Here is a 25,832-nt window from a genome sequence, read left to right on the forward strand (position 1 = left end):
GTCAACTAGGAATTAATCAACAGGATGTTGCAAAACATTTTTGCATACAATTCTAACACTTAACAGATTATCACTGGTACCATATTTCATAAAGTTTGATGCAGTATTGACAACACTATGAGATCAACATCTGTATCAAGTTTCATCACATTTGACGTTGTATTAATTTGTGGCTATATAACCCTAATTAGGAAAGTTCATTACTTATGCAATTACAAATTAATTAAAATGACACTGATAAATGTCTTTTTCAATGTTAAAGCAATGTGAGCTTAACATTGGTTAACATCTGTATAAAGTTTCATGAATTTGATGCAGTACATATTTCTTGACATATCAGCCTACTTACAAAACTTCAATAATTGACATGTTACTGCTTCATGACGTGAAACAAATTGACGAGCACATGTATGAAATAGGTCAATGTCAACTTTGAATGATACTGGTGGAAATATGTCTGAGTTATGGCTCTGTACATGAAACATCGTAATAAAATGGCTGCCTAGCAACCATATTGGATCGTATCACATAAAAAATCGACGTACATATGTATGACATAGGTCAATGTCCTTGTACCAACTTTGAATAAAATCAGTTGAGATATGCCTGAGTTATGCCTCTGTATATGAAAAAATTGTAACAAAATGACCACACAGCAGCCATATTGGATTGTATCACAAAACAAATCGACGTGCATATCTATGACATTGGTCAATGTCCTTGTACCAACTTTGAATAAAATCGGTTGAGATATGCCTGAGTTATGCCTCTGTCTATGAAAAAATTGTAATAAAATGGCCGCCTAGCGGCCATATTGGATTGTATCACAAAACAAATCGAAGTGCATATCTATGAAATTGGTCAATGTCCTTGTAGCAATGTTGAATAAAATCGGTTGAAACATGTCTGAGTTGTGGCTCTGTACATGAAAAAATCATAATAAAATGGCCGCCTGGCGGCCATATTGGATCGTATCACAAAAAAAATTGACATGCATATCTATGACATTGGTCAATGTCTTTGTACCAACTTTGAATAAAATCAGTTGAGGCCAGAGAAAAAAAAAATCTAGTTCATCGGATTTTTTGGACCAAGTCCCAGGAGCGGCGAGCGAAAATTTTTATTTTTATTTTTTTTTAGGCCGAAGGTAAACGCGATCCTCTGGCATTTTTGCACAGATGCAGACAAGGCAAGATAATTGTTTCCCTTTTTACCAGAAATATCTCAGACAAGAAACACTGATACTGGTAACTGAATTCAATAGGCCTACTACCGTTATATTTCCCAACAATAACATAGGCCATTACATTCACAGTTAGTGTTTGCACAACATATTCTGAGCATTTCAACATCCTCTCAGAATAAAACTGAAATGTACAGCAAATCACTGAAATTCAACAGTATTGTCCTTTAATATTGTCCTGGTGGGACCTAGCATCTGAGTTTTTTCATTTTACTTTGACCCCATGTTTTGGCCTCTTTACCACTGTCTACATATACACATTTTACATAATGGTCTAACAACACTGTATTGTGATCGGAGTGAAGTTATATAGTCATCCAAAGTCACTTGGTGGGCTATTCAGTTCTGGGACTATTCGACCCATAGACGAGTGTACAGAAGCGAGAAACACCCCAACTTGAGGTGTTTCTCGCTTCTGTACACTCGTCTATGGATAGAATAGTGTTAAGTTTTGGACATGTTGTTCTTTCATCTGAAATGTACCATACCACACTCTCTGTCAGTGTGTGTTGAGTAATAAAAGATTGATTGATTGATTGATTAAATTATAGCCCACCAAGCGACTGTGAGTCATCATTCAGATCGTACTTTAACGTCTATGGATAGAATAGTGTTAAGTTTTGGACATGTTGTTCTTTCATCTGAAATGTACCATACCACACTCTCTGTCAGTGTGTGTTGAGTAATAAAAGATTGATTGATTGATTGATTAAATTATAGCCCACCAAGCGACTGTGAGTCATCATTCAGATCGTACTTTAACATCGACGCAACCATGTGTTTTGTCATTGCCGTAAATTTTTATACTTTCGATGCAATTTTCATTCAATCGGATGCACCGTCCATCTGCTGTCACGATCTTGTTGAACAAATCGCCGAACGTAATATCAGGACAAACACTGCACTGAACAGCGTCTCTGGAACTAACTGTTGGCCATCACGTCGAATGTTGGCGATGAAATTAATACTCATGTGACGTGTACTAACCTTTACAAAACGAGCAAATTTCTGGCCAAATCGACCCACTTTGCGTCGTGATTCGCCAAATTCAGACGTAACAACAACGTGTTGGCGGACAACTAAGTCCGAACACGAATGAAGTCTCATTCAAAATCCCGTGCCCACGAAAACCCGACACAGTGTAGGGCGCCACCATCGGCAGTACTAAAAATATTTGTAATGCGGAAGTAAGAATTTGCCGCGATCGAAAAAAAAAAAAATTTCCATATATGCCAAAATAGAAGCGGCGATTCCGATGAACAATTAATTTTTTCTTCCTGGCCTGAAACATGTCTAAGTTATGGCTCTGTACATGAAAAAATCGTAATAAAATGGCCGCCTGGCAGCCATATTGGATCGTATCACAAAGAAAATTGACGTGCATATCTATGACATTGGTCAATGTCCTTGTACCAAGTTTGAATAAAATTGGTTGAAACATGTCTGAGTTATGGCTCTGTACATGAAAAAATCGTAATAAAATGGCCGCCTGGCGGCCATATTGGATCGTATCCCAAAACAAATCGACGTGCATCTGTATGACATATGAAGTAATCCTTGTACCAAGTTTGAATGAAATCGCTTCTTGCATCTCTGAGATATCTGTGTGAACGGACGGACGGACGCACACACGCACGCACGCAAGGACGCACGCACGGACATCACCAAACCTATAAGTCCCCCCGGACGGTGTCCGTGGGGACTAATAACCAATACTGTAACACTACACTCTTTTGCCTGACAGCATCTTGAACATTCAAAATTCCTCAAGAGGAGATTTTGATCCAAACAAACCATTACTTCTTTCACAATATTTATAATTTGACGAAGTGCTTTTACCAGCGTTTTCTCCTAAACATCTTTTCAGGCCATATCAAACTAATCGCATACATGTATCAGAATATGTTATGGTACATTGGTAGGGTTCAAGTCCAAACTACACCATTCAGTTTTCTAAATTTACATGTAAGAAATGTTGAAACGTGAACCATAATAGTAGAAAAAACAGCTAATATTTTTAGCCTTGATGCAAAAACTACATGTACATAACTTTATTATATTGCAGCGTATCCACTGCCCTGATTGGATGCATAACAACTTTACTTGCACCATGTGTAAACAAATTTATAAGAATATTCTCTTTCTTTCACATTTGAAAGAAACTGTTCCTCCTCTTTGCATGGAAACATTTCTAATCAAAACTTGTGTGTATATTGGATTGTGCAACAATACATACATGGCAATTAATGCATTTGTATGGCATACACATTGCTGTCTCCATGTTCACTTCATTACAATAATTTCTTCAACTTCAAGATAGCATTCAGATAAACAGACACAAATCTAGACAAAATCTAGACACTGAAGGCTGTACATGTGTTCTGGGCTTGGGTCTGGTGGAAATTTAGTAAATGTGTAAGATTATAAAATGCGGCTTATTCTTAATTGTTGCAAGAGTATTATTTTATTTGCAAAGCAAAAAAACATGCAAATATAGGGAAAAATCAGAAGAAATGTAATTTTTTTGAGCACTGCTTTCATGTATTCAATATTCTACATTATATCATACCAGTATATTGATGGCACAAATACAGCGATCTGATTGGTCGAGACGCAAAAAGAACTGTGGTATATTGGCGATATACCACAGCTGGCATAAGCGCGAGCTCTCAGCTTGAGCAAAAATCCTTTTTTTGACGTTATACGCCAGAATTTCAATACACTGTTATGATATAATAGCAATAAATCACACCCAGCGACGGTATACCACTCGATCTCGTGGTATACCGTCGCTGGGCGTGCTTTATTGCTTAAATATTCAATGTTTATGTAGTAGTCTCATTTCAAAAATCTGAAAACTTTAAATATGAATTTAGAATTTATGTTTCTGATGCATCTCCAGTGACATGGGAGTTACAATCAGATCATTAGCATTTTTATGAATAAGATTTTACCTGACCTGCATTATATGTAATATGTTAGAGAGGATCTTCACCAAAGCCTCATTTTTCTAATCCCCTCATAAACGGATGAACAGATATGCTTTACAGGACTTCGCTGTAATCACAACAACTGCTCTAAAAACATGGATTATACCAAACACTAAAATCTTGGATGAATTTAAAGTACAGGAGACATGTCCTTGGAAAATTTTTTACATGATAATTTACAAGTTGAGGACAGGAATAATGAACTCAAACACTGTTTTACAGTTTATCCAATTTTAAATGAATTCTAGACTAGCGGTTCATGCATTCATTTACTATATTACCTTGCTACCAGTTACAACTGCTAGCTCAAGACGGCAAGGGTGACCTACACTTACCAAAACCAAGGGATGAACTACATAACGTGACACTTTAGGTACTGTATAACCTGGAGCAAACAACATGACTGAGTGTCATCAAGGGCCCCAACAGGGTGTATCTTCTACATCTTATGTCATGTCAGTAAAAATTTCAACACAGTAAAATATAATTTTCAGCTATTCACTGATAAACATAAGTATATACACATCTGCCCTCAGTTTCACCATATTGATTTTTTCCCCATTAATTGACCAATGTCACTGCAAATGCTTTATATTAGACTGCATAAGTACTGTGAATTCTTCATCAAGTCATCAATAGTCCCTGATCAAATTAGGGAATGTTAATGCTCACAACAGTTGCGCAATTAAAGCACTATTCCACAAGTCATGTTGCATCTAGCATACATGTATCTACAACTTTTCTGTAGGTGGAGCTTCTAATGATAATATGATACAGAAACATTTACTATTTATAATTCCAATTCCAAATATATAAAAAAATTTCCCTAAAATAGGATTAAAGGATCGATAATAGGATCAATAGGATGCAAAGCAATACCGGTATATGTGCAGATGCGCACACAAAAATTCTATATGTGCACCATTTTACAAGTGGTATAGCCACAAAATGATGACGTCAAATCGCCGTACACGACACACAGTGCCATAATTACAAGGCATCTGTGTTTGTGTATGGCAATTTGACATCAATAGTTTGTGGCTACACCACTTGTAAAATGATGCCTCTATATGTACTTGTCAGTATGTTATAAATACTAAGAATGTTATAGATGTAATTTACCAGTTGTTTCATGTGCAAAATACTGACCTCAGGGCATCATTTTATAAGCGGTATAGCCACAAAATGATGATGTCAATCTGCCGTACACAATACACAGTGTCATAATTTCAAGGCGTCTGTGTTTTGTGTACGGCGATTTGACGTCATCAGTTTGTGGCTACACCACTTGTGAAATGGTGCTGACCTCAGTCTAGTGAGAAACATTTGTGCTGGCCGTATGTGTTTTCTTGTTCATTCAATGATATTTACAATTTTTAGAGATACTACGGCTGCCATAAATGCATATTTTGCGGTACTGTGAAACCAAGGCCAGAACACGAAATAAAAATACAAAACAGCAAATACAGCAAATACAAAACTTGCCACAGCTGTTTTGTGAAAATATTAAATCTGAAATTCTCTGAATTTTTGTAACCTACTAGCTGCTAGACCTGTCACGTGTCATCTGCAACATATTTTCACCTACAGGTACATGGCATGTACATGTATGTCAGAATGGGCAAAGTTTAAGTAACAATCATGTTTACAATAAATGTTTTCAGAAGATTTTGAATGTTCTAGAGGTCTGTTCTAATACAAGATATACCAGTACCTGGACAACAGGGCTCAAAATTAGTGGTAGCCAATGATAGCTCATAAAATTCAGTCAGTACTAAGCATGCTATGTTTGGTCCATCACTTTGGCCAGCTGGACTCAGTCGGGAAGGCTAGACTATGCAAATTACAAGACAACTGTGCAGTGTAACTTTGCAACAAAGTTTCAATGTCTGAACTGATATACTTTTGGATGACAGGTACAGAAAATGATGGCCAATGAAAACACATTTTCATTGAATTTTGATCAAATGTATCAATCACAATGATTAATGCCTCCTCCCTATCCACAGAAAGCCCATGCTTCACACAAATTACCCACAATTCTCTTTGATTTGTATCCTTGAAGGTTACTTTTCTTATAACTTTTTCAGTTCTTTATGCAAGCAATAATGTGCAGCATCAGAATAATTGATAAATAATATCAAGTAAAAGTATGTTTAGAAATTTCAGCAAAAATTTCCAAATAACCATTACACAACTATGGAAGTCACGTTTTGTAGGTACTACAAATGCCATACTTTTTAGGCAGCAAGTTATGACGACCTGAAGGGGTCATTCTCGGAGAAAACTTGGAATGCAAATTTCTTTTGTCATTTCCATTGGAAAAAATCAATATCCTTTTGTTTCAAAAACAGGTGCAACTGGTCTCCCTACTTTCCATCACATTATTCTGTATGGCTGAAGACACAATCAGAGGAAAATTTTACAAAAATGTTATCTCCTCTCTCAATCTTGCACAATTGTCCAAATCATGCGAATTGAGAAGAATAGTATCCTTAAAAGTATGCTTTCAGAATTTTTACAACTAGTCTATGAATTTGTCTACACATGGGAGACCTGGTAGACTTCTCTGGGGAATCTCTGAGGATACAAATCGCAATGAATTATGGGAAATTTACAGGACTGTGCTACAGTCTGCAGTCTGCTGAGAAGATCTTGGTCATTGTCATGACAAGTTACTATCAAAATTTGCATACAACTCTGAGAATGAAAATGCTTGTCAATACATGTAGGTTACCAAACTTTTGAGTATCACTGTTGTCAATACAGGTGTTCAAGTATTCACATCAAATGACTAGCGAATTCACTTCATGAGCAGAATCTTGAAAAATAGCTTTTCCTTGTCTGGTTAATGAACAAAATTATCCCTATAACTTAGCTGCAATAATTGCAGCCTTGGTTGGCCTTGGGGCTTGAGCTTCTGTTGTGCGGCTCATGCCTACACTAAAATATGGATGGGCTACCAGCCATTGTCACTGGGCTACCAACTTCAGAAAATGGTAGCCCAAGTGGACTACCGGGGAATAAAGTTAATTTCGAGCCCTGGGACATATATATACCGTATAATATATAATATATATATATATACCGTATAATATACCGTATATACATGTATCTATCCAACTTGACGTGACGGTTACAGACAGACTTGGCAGGATAAGATTCAAGAGTTCCATCTTGATACTTAAGGAAATTCTACAGAGGCTCTCTTCCACCCTAGTCATGCTGTTACTTGGATTCCTCATTGTGTATCTGATAGTAGTACGGAAATTCCGAGATGATTTATCTCCATTTCTGTCTTCTTAAACTTTAGTAAAATTCTTTTGATACTCCTGGATTCAACAGGAAGGACTTTATTTATTTATGTATATTAATCTATTAATTCACCTGTTTATCAATTTATTTATATATATTTTTATTATTTTTGTGTCTTCATATTACGTCACAATAAAATGTAAAGGAGAACAAAAATTATTTGCAATTTGAACACTTGTAAAAATCTTGTTTTTGGCTTAACAAATATCATCTACGGCATATTTCAAAACAGTCCCTTATTAAAAATTAACATTAATACACCGCAATTTAACTTTCTATACTATTTTATAGAATCACAATTTTGCTGCTGTCTGCTTTCAAGATTCTATTGAATTTATATGTCATTTATCAAGACAAGAACAGCAAAGTTTCATAAAGAAATGCACAGTCTACATGTATTATCGGATGTAAAAATTAATTTCATTTTCATGTTTACTGCAGCTGTACAACTGTTGCAGAGTACAATGTATGCCACTCACATATGAACACAGATATCCCCTGCCTGCACAATCCTATGTGAAACAGATATCCCATGCCTGCACAATCCTATGTGTGACACAGATACATATATCCCATACCTGCACAATCCTATACGTGACACAGATATCCCATGCCTGCACAATCCTATATATGACACAGATACATATATCCCATGCCTAGCCTGCACAATCCTATATGTGACACAGATATCCCATGCCTGCACAATCCTATATGTGACACAGATATCCCATGCCTGCACAATCCTATACGTGACACAGATATCCCATGCCTGCACGATCCTATATGTGACACAGATACATATATCCCATGCCTGCACAATCCTATATGTGACACAGATATCCCATGCCTGCACAATCCTATATGTGCAGATGATGACATCAGTCAATTGTCGTGAGTGAAAATAGCACAATGGCACTCTATTGGTATGGTAAGAGTTTTATTTATAATTATGGGCAATTAACGCTTGATCAGAACCGTACAATACACACATGTCAGAAACCCTTCTTTGGGCAAACAAAATATTTACAGCAATCATTGATCAATTCAGTTTGTCAAATCAGTCAGTCAATACATGAAGTTATACAGATGTATACCTGCAAGTAAGGGGCTGTATTGCTCAATTTATAGAATGAACTTTAAGACTGCTCTGTAACTCTCAATCAAAGCTTATGCAAATAGAGTGGTTTGTAATTTGGCAATGATGGCCTACCCTACATGTATGGCTGCTTACCTGCAGGTATACCACATCATGATGAAAGGTCACAGGAGTCATTCACCTGTGCATACCTACATGTACCAGTCAAATGTGATGCCATCATTAGAACCACAAAAATAATATGGAAATTGTGCATGGTTATGTAAATTGTGTGTCCCCATTTTTTTGCAAGCTTTAGAGAACCCTATATAGGACATAAAATTGTGCATTGAGCATTGTTTAAATTTAGCACATGCTATAGAATACAGAAAAGTACTTCTGTCTCCATATAAATATAAATTAGTATCAAATATCATCATTTGACTCCAATAACAAGGCTGATTAAACATGTATGGCATAGCAGTATTTACTATAGAACCGTGCACTACACAGCTTCCTTGATTTCTATGCTATAAACAAATCTAAAGTCTGTATACAGCCTGTCTGGTGGAAAGGGATGACTGGATATTAATGATTAGAATTTGATGTACACCGGTACATTCTGGCGTTCACTACCCGGTAGACCTCAGACCCAACTTTTTATTAAGTTCGAAAGATGTAAGTGGGAGCACTTTTGATTAGTGTTAAGAGCTGGAGATGCATTGTTGTAATTGCAACACTGTATGAGGTAATTGGCAAAGCAATGCATGGTTGATCATGTAAAAAACATCCTACAATGGATAATAAACAGACCAGTACAGAAATAACACAGATTCATCAACTAAATCAAGCCTGACGGTAACTTTTCATCTTGAGTGAGTATGAAATGGAAACATTTGTTATCCAGATTCACAAACCCATAAAAATTTGAATGTATCACAGAAAACTGACAAAGTTTACTTTCTAAACCATTTATACTGATGATGGCAGACTTCACTTTTTCCATTTCTTTCATTTTGTAAATTCACTATTTGCAGTAATTAATTAATTCATAGGTCACAATTCCATGATTCAAAGGCAGGGTTTTTAACTTTCCTCATTGACCAGAGTTCGCGTTTACGCAAAAATCGTGCGTATTTACGCATTGAAATTGACTCTTTACGCATTTTTTTCATCGTTATGCGTTTTCTATACGCAAAGGATAACACCGAAAGCACTCCCCACAACTGAGTTTAGGCGACAACCAGACGAAATTTGTTGCAACACATTTCTGTCAATTACTCATTTTGTGTGGAAAGTTTTGGATTCTCTGGGCGTTGTCTGAAAAATCGGCATCGTAGTCCACACGTTATCACGTTAGGCACGTTATCATGTCAGCTGAGCCTATGAATTACGTTGCTAATTTTCAGGCGAGCGATAGTTTCTGAAAGTGAGTGATTGACAGAAATGCTGCGACAAATTATATAAATGCCAACCGTGCACGATCATCGCGTCTCGCTGTTCCCAAATTTTGATCAAGCACACATGCAGCATGGCGTCGAAGCAGACAAATCTGTTTTCTTTCAACTTTGCTCTACGAGTCCATGAAAAAAAATGATTCATCGGTAGAGCTCGTCGGAGTCCCGATAAATTTTGAACATTGCACAAGTGTCTGGATGGTAACTGGTCATTAAGGCACCAAGTCGTTTCGGCCCAAGTCATTTCGGCCTCTCAATTTCCGACCCCAAGTCACTTTGGCACCGCAACCCAAGACGTTTCGGCATCTGTTTCGATTTTTTTTTTCAAACTATTTAGTAATTTACTGATCCGTCATATTCGTAAGCGTGACCTTCGCGTTCTGACCAGTACTTTATGTGCATTTTGTGTGAATTTTGCCGTGCTGTTTTGTCACCGCTTTCAAACTTTAATTTTGCCGTGTCAGCGGCTATTGATATCGATAAACTTGTGTCACAGATTTGAAAACGATATAAAGTTTTTTCTTACGGTCTCTTCCCATGTTCTCATAAAGATTAAAGCATGTACGTGAATGTTAGTTGACACTATACTTTTTAATGCTTTGATTTGTAACATTACGCTCCAGCACTAGTTCCCACAAGTAGCCTTCAGCGGTGCCGAAACGTCTTGGGTTGCGGTGCCGAAACGACTTGGTGCCGAAACGTCCAGAAACCGTCTGGATAAGCTGCCATAACTCTAATTTTGGGTTGCCCGATGTGTTTTGACGGTCGCATGTATACCCTTCGCTGTAACGTTTCAACATTGTTCAAGTCGTTCGTTAAACTGTTTTCATTAAAATAATATTACATCGTACAATCCGAATATGTAGTGTAGGTTTATTCAACGGAACATTGTATTTTGCAGTCAGTTTTTTCATCAATCAAGTGCGGAAGTGAAATTACGCACTCAAATCCAGCCATTACGCAATTTTAGCAGACTAATGCGTATGCCGTACGCGAGGAGAAAAAAGTCACCGCGAACACTGTTGACTGCCCTCTAATGCATGTACCGTAATTATCAAGGCACAGTAGAATGCACTTCAGGGTCAATGTTTCAGACTATGATATTATGCAATACTTTGCTGGTCTACCGCTTCTGAAAATTCATTTTGAAACTTGTGGAGTAATTATAGTTTTTACTAGTCTTATTTTCCTACTTAAATTTGGTAATTTGTTTTTGATAGCATTTTAGAAAATTCTCTAAAAAGAAGGACAGGGTCCTACATGTATACCCGAGCAGGGTCTCATAGTTGAACGAATACAGTAATTCTCCAATTTTCACTGGGACCCTGATTTATTCTTGAACATGACAGAGACAACGAGGTTAAAGTTTACCTTGAGAAAACTTTGAGTGAAAGTTAAAAAACACTGTTTCAAGGCACATATTACTTTAAAGCTCCATAAGCTGTATCTTTTGGCTATTTTTTTAGAACTTTTGTATTGTGTTTTCCCTACACTTTCTGCATTGAATCCCTAAACTGTAATTTAATGCCAAGTATTTAGCATATTAACACAACCTATATGAGTACAATCTCCATCGTTATTCAGTTATTGTTAAAAATTGTACTTAAGTCTGGACTAAAATTCATTTGTAAACAATAAACAATGATCACTACACACAGACAAGCTGTGTTGACAAAAAGAATGCTTGAAATTTCAGCATAGTTGATATACAGAAGCAGAATACTGAAAAACTTGCCACAAGTTACAGTTAATGTCCCTTTAATTGTATTGTGTTTTTGTAACTGTCACCATAATGACACATCATTCAAAGCACGTACATAAAAACAAAGTATTATTTTAAATTAAAACCTGTCAATTGTGGGTAAAAATTAATGAAGAACAAAATGGAATATAATTATTTACCTGTAGATATAAACAGCATTCATTTTATAATCAAACTTACAACATGTGATTTAATATATGTCAAGTATCAATTTGGATCTGGTATCAGAAATTGAATACTGAGACATGGCAATACAAACTTAGATTGTAAAGATACCGATATTTGTTCACAGAAGTAGCTGTGGGTGGAAAAGGTCAATAGTTCCTGTAAAATACAACGTGGAAGACACGTGGGATTTCAACGTTCTGTGACTGTCCACATTAAACGCCTACATGAATTACGAACATCTGTGAATTTTAAAATGTCACCGATGAAAAGAAGCACAGAGGTGTAATCACAGGAATACATCCCCAGGAAATAAAAACCAGAATCTGCCGAAAAAAAACCCACAGATTTTTTTAATCTTAAAAGTAATTGAAAGAACAAAGTTGACTGTCCATCTCACATTAAATATACATTTTGGAGTTGGGGGTAGGGGATTACAGAAATCCAAAGTCAAAATGGAAGTAAATCCTGGCCTACGTACCTATTCACAGAGGCGATATTATTAAAACATACAATGGTAACATTTTCTCACTTTAGGTTTTGAATATTAAACTCAGGAATATTATACATTGTATGGTGGCAGGTACATACTGGCACATTTGTCAAATGCTATGATAATCATAATTTGCTCAGTGCAGATGCACGGTACATGTTCAGTTTGTATAGCATCACATGCTGAATCATACACCAATACATTTTAGACCAAAAAAATGAGAGGAAATTTATCTTGAGAAATGAGCCGGTCATAGAATCTTCAATTCACATGTAAAAGTGTTCGAGCAACATAAAGAATTTGAGTATCTACCTGTACACAGTGTTCAATGTTAGAAACAAAACAAACTTACATGTATCTGTACCTTAGCTATTAAAATAGTGCAGAAAAAAAGGAAAGGTGATAACAAACAGCTGGTGATAGAAATGACATACATGTACCGTTATTGGTACAATGAAACTTCATGATGAACATCCATGCATCAGTGAATGCATTTCCAGGATAAATAGCAATGACTGTACAGTATTTATAACAATACAGTACTTAAACAGAACAAGTCATCGTTGATGACACAGTCCCCACTTGTTAATGGGTGCTTTGATTACAGGTCCTCAGAGAGGATAGAGTCCTCTTCATTAGGTCTGTGATAAAAATACTTTTGAATAAATTCGCTTGATACATGTCTGAGTTGTAGTTCAGGAGATGAAAAAATCGTAATAAAATGGCCACATGGTGGCCATATTGGATCGAATCACAAAACAAATCTATGTGCATATGTATGACATACGTCAATGTCCTTGTACCAATTTTGAATGAAATTGGTTGAGATATGCCTGAGTTATGGCTCTGTACATGAAACAATCGTAACAAAATGGCCGCCTGGCGGCCATATTGGATCGTATCACAAAACAAATTGATGTGCATATGTATGACATAAGTCAATGTCCTTGTACCAATTTTGAATGAAATTGGTTGAGATATGCCTGAGTTATGGCTCTGTACATGAAAAAATCGTAACAAAATGGCCGCACGGCGGCCATATTGGATCGTATCACAAAAAGAATCGACGTGCATATCTATGACACTGGTCAATGTCCTTGTACCAACTTTGAATAAAATCAGTTGAAACATGCCTGAATTATGGCTCTGTACATGAAAACATAGGGCCAAAGTCCCTGAAGCTACTATAGATATGGATACAAAATTAAGTATTTCCTGACTGTATGAAATATTAAAACTGTCTGACCAGCGGTTTTGAAAAAACAAGCGACTCAACAGTTGACAGAGCTCTGCTGTGTTATGTAGAGAACAACCTTTTGTGACACATGTATTGATGAAGAAGGTGGATATCTTTGATAGCTCATTTCAGGATGGCCTGACCAAAAATGGAAAAAAAAATTCCGTAAAAATACAGATTTGCATATTTCATCACAATTTTAACAAATCTAAGTTTGGTTATCCCTAGGGACCTGTATACCAAATAACAAAGCTGTCTGACCAGTGGTTATGAAGAAGAAGATTTTTTACCAAAAACGCCTTTTTTGGTGCTAATTTGCATATTTTCAACAATATCAAAAATTAATAAAAAGAGTTTCTCAAAATCATATATTTTATCCACACAACAAATATCAAATCAGTAAGTACTGCAGTTCTCAAGATATTTGAGTGGGCGGACACCTCACAAATGGACATACATACATACATACATACATACATACATACTGACAGTGCACGCCGACAGATACCCATCCCAATAGCTTCTATAGACTATATTAGTCTATAGTAGCTAATAAACAAGAGTTAATTACATTCTAATTAAAGTAAACAAGACTTGCTTAAATCAAGATTTTCGTCATAAAAAAAAAACAGCATATCTGTCAGGTTATAGAGAATTTTAAGCTGGTTATCTTTTTATCAGTATTTTCATCCAAGCACATTTTAATTTTCAAATTAACATTGTAAGTAAGTTCTGTTGAATAAGTTGAGACTTTACGTACTCAGAGAAAGCACACTGAAGAGACAAATGTTTGAAACTTAAGAAGTTCAAGGTCATCAAAAAGCATCATGTAACACTTTCATTGCACTGTTTACACAGATTGCATAATTGCTATAAATAGCATATGAGGAATCTTACAGCCCAGATTTACCATAAAAACCCTATCACTTTGACCACTCGTTTAATTGACCACTCTATTTTTTTTCCTCAAAAAGTAATTTTATTTATCCTTACCAAGTCAACCATAAATGGAAATTAGAACTTTCTCTATCTCTATTTATTTGACCACCCTATATTGACAAACTATTTTGAACAATTTCTTTTACATAACATACAGGGCACAATAAATGACGGTTCAGAATATGTCAAAGTTGGGATTCAGGAAAGTTGCCTTTACATGTTTTAATCCTCCAAGATGGTAAGCATTTCACTATGAACTGTCAAAAAAAGTTGGACTTTCTGATAATTCTACACTAAAATTATTTTAGCTTTGATGATTTCCTAATTCATTCAATCATTTAAAATCATATTAATTATTTCTTTCTGGGTGAATTGATAGGGTTTATACAGTACAAGAATTACATACAATGTAAGTCAAATTTTGATCAAAAATGACAAAAAAAATTCCTAAAAAATACAGATTTGTATATTTCATCACGATTTGAACAAATCTAAGTTGGGTTGTCCCTAGGGACCTGTATACCAAATAACAAAGCTGTCTGACCAGCGGTTATGGAGAAGAAGATTTTTTACCAAAAACGCCTTTTTTGGCATTAATTTGCCTATTTTCAACAATATCAAAAAATTAAAAAAAATAGTTTCTTAAAATCATATTTTTAATCTACACAACAAATATCAAATCAGTAAGTACTGCGGTTCTCAAGATATTTGAGTGGACGGACGCCTCACAAACGGACATACATACATACATACATACAGACTGACGACGGACGCCGGACGGATACCCATCCCAATAGCTTCTATAGACTATAGTCTATAGTAGCTAAAAATCGTAATAAAATGGCCGCCTGGCAGCCATATTGGATCGTATCACAAAACAAATCGACGTGCATCTGTATGACATATGAAGTAATCATTGTACCAAGTTTGAATGAAATCGCTTCAGGCATCTCTGAGATATCTGCGTGAACGGACGGACGGACGGACGCACGGACGGACGCACGCACGCACGGACATGACCAAACCTATAAGTCCCCCCGGACGGTGTCCGTGGGGACTAACATGCTAGGTCACTGAAAGGGGATCAATAAACCTTGTAGTCACATGTAGTACTGGTCAAGTGTTTCTGACCTCTGTGGTCACTCACTGACCTTTTCATTCATAACTGACCATCCGTCTAGTCAATATGGTCAGATTTATATCAACACTCTAACCACAAGGTGCTGGTACTCATACATCCATCAGTTGAACTCTTAGACAGAAACCTACCAGCAAATCTTGCTTTTAACTTGTAGATGTTGATCATTATTAAGGAGTGATTTGTTGTTCAGATTGCTGGTATGTGTACCAGTATATGAAAAGGATGTGTTTTCAAGTAGTAACATTACTGGTATACCGGTACATGTACCAGTAGGTCAATATTAACATTCTTATCAAACAACCATCACAGTGGTACTCTGTCCATATTAGGTTGGACACACCCTTTCAATATGAGAAATTTTCATAGGTCCTGAAACAGTGAAAGTAACTTGTGTACAAAATGACAAGAACTTTAAATTTCTCTACAAGTAAATTCATTGAAACACTAGTCAGTTCATTGAAACACTAGTAAGTTCACTGACATACAAATCAGTTCATTGAAACACTAGTCAGTCACTGACATACAAATCAGTTCATTGAAACACTAGTCAGTTCACTGACATACAAATCAGTTCATTGAAACACTAGTCAGTTCACTGACATACAAAACAGTTCATTGAAACACTAGTCAGATCATTGAAACATTAGTCTGTTCATTGAAACACCGGTCAGTTCATTGCAGCATGCATGTATGATCAAATCACATAATCGATTGCCATGGTGGCAAAAGCTTAGAAAAGCAGTGAATTACAAAAGATCAAAGGATAATTATTCATTTGATGATTTCTTGAATTCCGAGGTTGAAACTTGAAGTTAATTGTCTGTGTGTATTTTTCTGAGATAGCTCAAGGAAATGACAAGACAGATGATGGTAATACCAAGGAAATTTAACACACACAGTTATCTCTTTCAAACCCTCTCCACTTTGTTCAACTCCAAATACCAGTAAATAAAGAAAGTGCATTGCTGAGGATCCTAAGTCTCAGGATGACGATGAGCATTCAATTGCAATGCCTCCAAATACCAGTGCTGCCAGCATATATAAAGGATGCTCAATATATTGTAACTTGGCCCAAATTTGCATAGGTTTTTTCTAGATTCGTTGCAATGTATTAAACTGTGCTGAATTAGGGAAACAAGCTGAATGAATGAATGAATGAATGAAGCCTTCATTCAAACAATCATTTGACTCTTTGAAAGAAACTCTGAAAATGCTGGAAAAGGCATCTTCAGCAGGATATAAACTATCAGAAAGCTGACTGACAAAATTCTGATTCAAAACTGACAGACTCTGAGGTATAATACATGTCTACATGTACATAGGAAACAACACAAAATTGTTCAATAACATTCTCTACTTATAGGACTGTAAAATGTGAAAAATTGTTTGCAAAGAATTGACACTCAGGCTTTCATGGACAGTCAAGTCAACAATCATAAATGGCCACTAAAATTGTCTGCTATAAAAAGTCTAATAGCCATTATATTAATTTATAAGTTTCATCAAAATTTATGTATGATTCATTTCGGGTGCAAGTTTTTGTGATAAATTAATAAGAATTTAAATGACAAGTCGGCACACATTTTGACAACATTTTCATTTTGTACATACAATATCTGGTCACATGTTCAAATATTGTACAATTTAACAGTCTCCAACAAATCATGTCATGCCATGAGTACAATACTGAAAATCTGAAAACACACAATCACAATGTTGACACAAGTCCCTATAATGGTTAAAAGTGGGCAGACAACGAACATGGGTGACATACATGTATACGCAAGCGTCTTGGTACAATAGGGGTTAATTTTATACAGAAAACTGCAAAAAAAAACTGAAAGTAAGAACACACAGTAAGGGACCAGGTTCTCCTATTGTAATGCAAATGTGTAATGAATATGCAAAATAAACTGTTTGGGGAGAACACTGGAACCCTTGTGACCTATACTAAACTATAACAATAAATGACTAACTAAAATCTATCCCCTGAGAACACTAATTATCAGAGACCAATAAAGGCAAACTAAAAGAAATATGACAAGTAAAAAAGTATTAAATCCTGTGAATGGTTAAAGACTTGTGATAAAACCATAACCACATTTAGGGAATCAAGCAAAGGAGTGGGTGGGTGAGGAAAACAGGCAGCAGCACACGAAATATTGTTTTAAAAACTCCTCATACTGTCATAGTAAACGTCTGTTCCCATTATGCAAAATAGCAACGTGACCAAATAGCATAGCACACCTGTAGCATTACTGATGAACCCCGGCATTAAATCCAGCTGCCCTGCATTTAGAATTGGTTAAAAGAATTACAATTTGCCTTAAAATCCACTGATGAATCACACTACAGTATTGAAAAATTACCAACGTTCAGTGTCAGTTCCTATTAACAGGTGGTTTTATTGGCAACTCTAAAGAACCAACTTGCATCAACTTAAAACTTTCAATTCAAATCACCGATGGTGGCGAAGACAAACTCAAATGAACATTTGGAAAACCAATAACAGTATATACAAAGCAGAAAGAGATCACTTCGTTAAAGCATCAAAACAAAGAGAGATAAACATCTAAATAATTTATAATGGACTCAATGATTGATTCATTATTAAAGCATTTGACAGAATGAAGTCAACATTTACTTTATTACTTCATAAATTTTAAACAATGACATAAATCACGAGTTTGACCATATTGAGATCTATCAGAATTAACTGTATTTGACTCTTTCTGTAGAGCAAGCAAATACATATTTATCAATAGTGATGTACTTTACACTCTATGAAGAGAAGGCAATAAATTAGGATTCACCAATTATGTATGATGGTAACATGCCTCTAAAAATTAGAGTAGGTAGAGCTGAGCAAATTTTTTTGTTTACCAAGATCCATAAAATGCAGTAAAATTTAGACAATCATCTTGAAATTTGTTGAAAATGCGAAAATATGTCAAGAGGCTGACAGATTCTTTTAAAGGGACTAAGTCACCCATTTTTCATGAATTTTATTTGATACGAGATACTACTTGTTCGTCATGTTGAAAGATACTGAATGAATGGGTGACCTTGCATATATTCGACCCCGGTTTTAGACACGACACATGAAAACATCGCAAGAATGAATTAATGGTCATGACCATTAATTCATTCTTGTGATGGTTTCATTTAATTTGTCTAAAACCAGGGTCGAATATATGCATGGTGATCCATTCAATCAGTATCTTTCAACATGTCAAACAATACAAATAGTATCTCATATCAAACAAAATTCATGAAAAATGGGTGACTTTGTCCCTTTAACATTGCCATTGGTTGCTGTTACCAAAAGCACATATTTTTTCATTTGGCCCAAGGATAACTTCATCTGTATGCCATAAAACAGTGCCCTAGGAAAGCTGAACTTGACAGCTTTACAAATCTAGGCTTATCAAATGAAAATCTCTCTACTGTACTGATGAGGAAGGTGATGCAATAAAAAGATCAGAATGACAAATACTACCTTTTAATGTCTTACGTAATTCAAAACAACTTTATGCTGTAGGTATATAGCTTTAGAAATACAAATTTCGTATTGACCTTTGACTTCCAAGGAAGTGAATTTTTTATTGATATGGTAACTTTGACCTTGAACACTAAGTTAAGTGTACCCCTCTGCTGATCAGAAATTACATACCGTAGTTTGAGAGGAATTTAATTCATACAGTAAAATGGTTGTTTTCTGGGAATTCTGTATAGTGTTGAATATTGACAAATGTACAGGGCGAGAATTTAAAGAAGCAACAAAAATTTCAGTTTAGATTCATATAAACATTTCAGTTTTGGGCATTGAGTGCGATGTGTGGCATATGTATTACAAACTTTCAATGTTTCAATTTCCTGTGCGACATAATACTATTACTGTAATATTCATTTTGAAACAATAAAGTCTGCTCCCTAAATGTGTTTTCCAATTATGAACTAATCTATTCACACAGGACATCAGCCATTCAGCATGATTAGAGACAAGGTCATTTACGATATGTTAATTAGAAATGGACTTGTCCGCAAATATGATTACCACACCTTCCTTGGATGAATAGAGATTTCATCATAAATTACAACACAAATGTACGATAGAATTCCCACTAAATCTAAATTTCAAAGTTTGACAATTTCTACATGCTCCCATACGTAATTCTGCAACGTCATTGCCGAGAAGCGATTTACTATAACATTTTATTTAAACATCAAATCGAAGGCTCTTTTGATTGGACAGCCTCAAAAGAGGTTACACCTGAGGCAGTATTAGACGACAGAGAGGGGCCTTGTCCTTTCACCACTCAGACACCACTTGTGTGTCAACAATAACAAAACGGAACGCGGAGTCTCTAATCTTACTTCAAGTTCCTGGGAATCGCCACAATTTTTTCACTTGATATAATCGTTAAATAATAGATTAGAATGATCGAAACAGTTTGAAAGCTGCTCTACGAGTTCATTATGTACGTACATTACATGGCGTTCGATGCAGTGGGCCTCCAGCAGGGTCTCAGTCGACCATCGCTCGTCTAGCTGTCTACACTGCAGTCTACCGTAGTACACTTGCAAATTTGTCAGTGACAACTGACTGGAGACTCAATCCGTATCCGTACGCGATTTCGTTTGACTCACCAACGTCCCGAAAACGTTCTTAAATATTTTGCCCCGGTTGGCAAAGACACTAAATTGCGCTCCCGTTGTACATGGAAACGGATCAATACTTCACATTTGGAAACCAGGACACGTATTTGAACGTATATGATGGAACACTGTGAATTATACTGTGTTGGATTCTGAGACACAACCCCGTTGAGTTTAGACTGTCAGGAAACCATGGTTTTTCTGACAATGCATCATAAAATCTTACCTGCTATAATGTTGAAGTGCAGCCAGCCTCAACAACAGGGTAAAATTCACGGTATTTTCTACCACACAATATTCGAAATGGCAGTGTGTGTAAATACACTGTCAGTAGTCAAACACCTTACACCACCGAGCACTACTGCTTAGCCATTGTAAATTCATTATTTGATTGGTTGTGACGTCACTACTACTGCAAATGCTGTGCTGTGATTTCATGATAGAGGGCGGGCATCAACCCACCTGAAGTTCCCTACGCAATACTGTATACTGCCACTTGTGTACATAGCCAAATTATTTGTGATCATTACATTGCGTTTGCCGTCATTACAAAATCGTAATTATTGTCAATTATGAATATTAATATTATTTGAAGATCATATGACTTCTAAAGTGATGACAGTGATTTGCCAAGCCAGGCGACCTTGATTCTGTTCCGAGAGTGTAAAACGAAACATGCAGTCAAGCCCAATGTGTATTGTGAATTCGATGTACTGCAAAGGGGTTATTCTGAGGCATTCCATTGTCGACAGCTGATGGCCCTCTTCGGTAAAAATATTCCTGTTTTAATACTGTCGAATAAGCAATTATGTGACTAAGCTACGGTCCCTCCCAAAGCATTGCGTCACCGTACAGACCACGAACATCAATGCCAAAGTCTACAAGTAGTAGGCGACCATTTATTAATTGCTAAAGAATTCACAAGTGATCATAAATTTACAATGACAGAAAACATGGTCCCAATCGTGGTACATAATGAACGCTAGGACTTGGTGACATTTATTACAAATAATGCCTGTTAATTTACTCTTGCAATCTCTTCACGATTTCATTTAGTAGTGTATACATACTGCAATAATTAAATACTACTACTACTGCCACTACTACTACTACTACTACTACTACTACTACTACTACTACTACTACGAGAGAGAGAGAGAGAGAGAGAGAGAGAGAGAGAGAGAGAGAGAAACTCTGACTGAATAATAGAAGACAAGTAAATAAATGAAAAATAGAAAGAAATAGAAGAAAAAGTTCAAAAAAAGACAATAAATAAATAAGTACACAAAAACAAGTAAACAAGGGAACAAATAAATGACTGAGGGATCAATTGTGAGACTAAAAATGGTCAAAAAAGAAAAATATAGACAGAAAAAAACAAAATTTCAAGTAAACAAAACAAACAAGTGGACAGGCAAAGAAAGAAACGACTGACATTTTTTCTAAGTTTTTTTATTTTTCTATTTTGTATTTAATTTTGTTTACTGTTATTCAGTCAGAGTTCCCAGAGAGAGAGAGAGAGAGAGAGAGAGAGAGAGAGAGAGAGAGAGAGAGAGAGAGAGAGCGAGAAGGAGAGAGAGAACTAGCTAAACACTACATACGAAGTCAGGTTCCCGCATGTAATTCCAGTTTGTAATTGGCTTCGTTAGTCATGAACGAAACCTACATAATATAATACGTATATGTAATACATTCTTGCTCATTTTCAGCGTCTTGTGTTTGTCCCAAGAAGGTGCTTTTGTAAATTTAAAATTAACACAAGTTTGTGGCAGTTTTAGTTGTCTGAACGCTTATCTCAGTATGCGTCAACATAATCGTGGAGGACACGACTTCACACGACTTTGGCGCACTCGATCCCAACATTTGACTGGGGAAGAAACAGCCCATGCTAGAACACATTTTTCTGAGTTACAGAATGAGGTAAGCATAACAAACTGGTGGGATTTTTTGAAAAGTTAAATTTATTCATAAACAATACTTTGATAATAGATATGTCTACCATCAACATGGAGCGTCATGTCTGTAGATAAACAAATGAACAAAGGAATGTTCTGAAAAATGGAGAGAGTGAAATTGAAATAGTGTCAATCATGCAATTTTGTCCGTAACAAGGCGTTCAAAGCACATCATTGTAGTACCGTCAACTTGCTACTGTCAAGTCTCGGACGGCGATATGAGAGTTAAATAGCGTACGTTTATAGCGCCCTCTATCGTGTTTGGTTTAATTATTTTTGTTTTTTCTTTGATAGCATCGTTGACAAGTTAGCCTTTAGGAAGCACAGGATCAGTAGGACTTTGGAGTTAAACATCACTGTTTTTGCCGGAAAACAAGCAGTGACATAAGTAAGTGTTACCCTGTATAAACATTCCAGATATCAGGAAAAGGTTTAGTATAGAAGTTTCACTGTCATTAGGGTTGTTTCAGAAAAATTAGAAAGCCTTGCAGAAAATGCACAACAATATAAAACTACGAAATATGAGGATCATGGTAAAAGAAATAAATGGATAATATTTTTATGCGCAATCAATGCATTTTGCTTCTATTGCGACAAGTTATACTGTTAAACAGAGAGTTCTCCTCCAGCTTGAATAACATTCTGTTATTCTGTTGTGAGAATTGTGAATGATTACATTAGTGATACGAGAAGTGAGAATTCAGTGGATTTTCGATCGTATTCCAACTTATAACGTACGGCACCTAGTCACTTAGCGAAGACATCGCAGTCAAAACCGCTCGGCGAAATCCCCACTCTCAAAAAGAAGTGGTTCAATAATCGAGCTGAGCGGTCAATGTTACAATTTTTCTTTCTGAACCCCCCCCAACACACACACACACACACACACACACACACACACACACACACACACACACACACACACACACACACACACACACACGCTGCGTAGACTTCATGAAGCACTCGCACTCAAATATATACTCGCTGTCACACATCGCAAACACGAACTGTAAAAAATCAAACAAATTAATATATTAATTGTTCTAATGTTTATTATGTTGGTCATTGAGTGGAACCTTGACCATAAACATTTCATTACCAGGGACAAATTATGAGATGATAGAGCTTTGCGTCATTAAAACTTCAATTTCAGAAGACGTGATAACTTTTCATTTATGCAGATAACCACAGCATGTATATGTGATTGGAGGAATATTTTATCTTTAATTCATACCTATTATAGTATTGAAGCCACGCCTTGCAGGCACACTGAAAATCCCACGCTTCGAAAATATGACAGAAGGACGATGAGAGAGACGAACATCGATCCTAGCCGTAACTCAACAGCGAGACACGCCATGATACGGGAGAAGCTGAGGCGATGGCCTCCATGAGCTTTGTTTCTAGGAAATGAATATGTATCTACTATATATTGTACAATGAATGTCTCGTGCATAACTTTATATATTCCAAGTACCTCCGTGCAAACAGAACCAGTAACCCAGACGGCAAAGCAATAGTCAGTCCTTCGTGAACTATAAACTAAATTGTAATAATACCGTCATAGACAAAAACGTGCCAGTATATCTCCCAGTTGTAAGTTATGAGCAAAATATTACATCATTTATCGATAAAAAAGATTAGCCACTCAAGTGAGTTTGTCCTCCGTCGCTGGCACTGCCACGCCATACCATTGTCATGGATCAGTTTGATCAAAAACCTTCGATGAGGCAGGGTTGAGCAATGTCACCGGCATTCTCCGTCATCGTTTCATTCCGTAGCAATGGCAGGTTGCTCGAGTTTAAGATCTCAGTTAAAGTAGCATCAGACGACTAGGGCACTTTGAAAGCTTGGCGAGACAAGTGTCGATGTGAAACAAAAATGTAAATCTTCTCTAGAGAAGATGATGTAAACAATAATATTAACAGTGATAAGACAGTGACGATAATAACGCTAAATACTATTTGCTGTATATCCTACGTCGAATACACTTGAATTCAATATTACTTTATTCATCCAAAAACTGGAGACAATGGTGACTCTCAAATACATACAAGACAAAAACAAACACAAATACACAAACATGAATAACCGAACATACAATCCACACTTAGCGCTGATATATCAGCCAGCGGCGTTCAGAATAAAGAAAATTAACGCTGATCTGGCCTGACGCTGATCTGGGCAACACGATTGGAACTAGTTTGGAATTATTGGATCTTCAAATTTTTCAAATTTCTCAAAATTGTTAGGTGCCATATAGATGAATGTTGCCATATTACAAATTACTCATAAAAACAATAGTATGACTTAAAAAGAAATGCAGACGAGCTTACATATGCAGGTTGAAACGACCCTACTTCACCATCCAATTATCCCAAATTAGTTCCAATCGTGTTGGGCTTAAAATGATGGCGGAAAGAGAGTAAAACACACTCTGAGACAAAACTTGAACTTTACAGGATAAAATAGAGCGACTTTTTCAGCGCACCTAATTGTTCCTAAATAATGTAATCGAAATCAAACTCCATTAGGGCATACACTTGTGCTGTATGCCAGAAATTAAAAACAGTAACTTGTTTGTCACGATTTTATGACTAAGGTTACAAAACGATGTCAATGATGAATCAAAAATCACTGCATCCAGTCTTGTTTCTCTTGCATCGGTCGAAGAAGAAAATTGTGTGAACAGTTCAGCGTGTTTGCAAATTTCCATTGATTTATAGTTGTTTTATTGGTAAATGGTCATCACTTGAACTCAAACTGAATATACAATTATCCTATGAGTAAGAAAATCCACGTAATATGAGGTATAAGGCAGTTTACACCCTGAAAAGACAGTCGTTGCCGTCAACTGAAATTACTTTGGTAAAACGGAAGGCCAAGCTTATGGTTCAGAATACCCCGTAATCATTTTGAAAGTAAGCATATCTCTGTAAATGGAAAGGCTATGATATATATCGATACAGCAGTTGACACAAAAATGGAGGCTAGGTGTGTTTATTTGTGATTCAAAGTTTGGTCAGTTTGTGTTCTTAGAGTCGTAAAATGGTACTGATGCCTATTGTAGGGTTCATACTAATCATAGAGCATTGAGTTCGCCATATTTTCCTCTGTCGCAGCAACTCGAACGTATTTCACCGTCTTCCGCTGCCGCTAATCCTGCAGTGTTTTACAGAATTCCAAAGTTGCCGCGCAAAATTTCTGGTACTTCATATCAATAAGCATAATTTTGTCAATTAACTGATAAACGGGATCTAAGCTGACTGCGTAAACAGCAATATGCCGTTTTTCGGTATGCTGCAACAGTTTCCGCTATAGTTTCTGAAGTTTTCTGACTGGTCCTCTGTAGGTCAGAAGCGACCAATTAATATCTCTGAGTGAGGCACCGGGTAAGA

General features: G+C 36.3%; 1 protein-coding gene across 9 annotated transcripts in view; it reads right to left on the bottom strand.

Annotated features, from left to right (window-relative positions):
* LOC139144666 (double C2-like domain-containing protein beta) overlaps positions 1–20,865 on the bottom strand; it is a 90,563-nt gene extending 69,698 nt beyond the window's left edge. For 8 of the 9 annotated variants that reach the window (XM_070715390.1, XM_070715387.1, XM_070715386.1 and 5 more), the window contains exon 1: positions 20,703–20,865. The gene's annotated coding sequence lies outside the window, so the exon portion shown is untranslated. The remainder of the gene's footprint in view (positions 1–20,702) is intronic. The other variant, XM_070715383.1, reaches the window with a different exon arrangement.
* Positions 20,866–25,832: the final 4,967 nt, after the last annotated feature.

The sequence above is a fragment of the Ptychodera flava genome, chromosome 12 (assembly GCF_041260155.1).
Source record: "Ptychodera flava strain L36383 chromosome 12, AS_Pfla_20210202, whole genome shotgun sequence".
Lineage (NCBI taxonomy): Eukaryota > Metazoa > Hemichordata > Enteropneusta > Ptychoderidae > Ptychodera > Ptychodera flava.